Below are 1412 nucleotides of genomic sequence, written 5' to 3' on the forward strand. Positions count from 1 at the left end.
TACTTTTGTCATGGGAATCATGGCTACTACGAAGAGTAGTGGGGACAGTGAGTCGCCCTGGAAGATCCCTCTCCTGATATTAACCTCTGCTAGTCTTATTCCAGAGCTTGTAAGTATTGTATTCCAGTTGCGCATTGTATTTTTGAGGAAGCTGATGGTATTTTCGTCTGCCCCATATATTTTCAGGCATTCTATTAGCCATGTGTGTGGTATCATGTCGAAGGCTTTCTTATAGTCTATCCATGCCATGCTTAGGTTGGTTTTCCTTCTCCTACTGTTCTTCATTACCATTTTGTCTATGAGGAGCTGGTCTTTTGTGCCCCTACACTTCCTTCTGCAGCCTTTCTGTTGGTGGGGGATGGTGTTTGTCTCCTAGGTAGTTGTATAGCCTTTCAGATGATACCTGTTAGTAACTTCCACATTATTGGTAGGCAGGTGATAGGCCTGTAGTTACTGGCTATATTTCCCTTACTCTTGTCTTTTTGTACTAAGGATGTTCTTCCTGTGGTCATCCATTTGGGTGCTTGGTGATTTGAGATACAATGCTGGAGTTGTTCTGCTATTCGTGGGTGTAGGGCCTTGAAGTTTTTTGAGCCAGTATCCATGGACTTCATCGGGACCTGGGGCTTTCCAGTTTGGCATTTTCTTTAGTTGGTGTCTGACTGTGTCTGTCGTGATGTCTGTGAATCTTTGTTTTATTCTCCCTGTTTCTTCTTCCTTGACTTCCTGGAGCCATGTTGCATGTTTGTTGTGTGATACCGGATTGCTCCATATGTTTTCCCAGAGTCTCTTACTTGGTTCGGCTTCAGGAATTTCTGGGTGGTTGTCTTCCCCTCTTAGTTGGCTGTATAGTCTTTTCTGGTTGGTTCCGAATAGTTTGTTCTGTTGGTATCCCTTATTCCTGTTCATGTACCGTTGGATCTTATGTGCTTTGGCCTTAAGCCTCTGTTTTACATCTTCTATTGTGTTGTTTAGTCCCCTCTCTTGTACTTTGTATTTCTGGTTGAGTTCCTCCCTTGTTTTCTTGCTTCTTAGCCTTTTTTCTGCCATCTCTTTCAGTTTACTCAAGTCAGATCTCATCACCATGATTTGCTTTTCCAGGCGCCTTTTCCAAGGAGGTTGCTGTTTTGGTTTCTGTTGGGTTGGTTGTGCTGGTGGTGTTGGTGTTCGAATCCCCATCAGTTCTGCTACTAATCTTGCTCCTGCATATACCAAGTTATTTGTTTCTGTGATACTGGTGGTGTGTATTATGCCCATTATTTCATTGACCTCACTTGTTTTCTCCCTTAATTTCTTGGTGTTGTAGGCTTTCATGGAGGGGATCTTTGTTCTCTCTGTATCTGGCTCCATCCATTGTCTAATCTTTTCTACCCATTCCGTCCTCTCTGTTACTTCGTCGGTGTTTCTTCGTG

This window comes from Macrobrachium nipponense, chromosome 7 (genome assembly GCF_015104395.2).
Source record: "Macrobrachium nipponense isolate FS-2020 chromosome 7, ASM1510439v2, whole genome shotgun sequence".
In the NCBI taxonomy this organism is placed as follows: Eukaryota; Metazoa; Arthropoda; class Malacostraca; order Decapoda; family Palaemonidae; genus Macrobrachium; species Macrobrachium nipponense.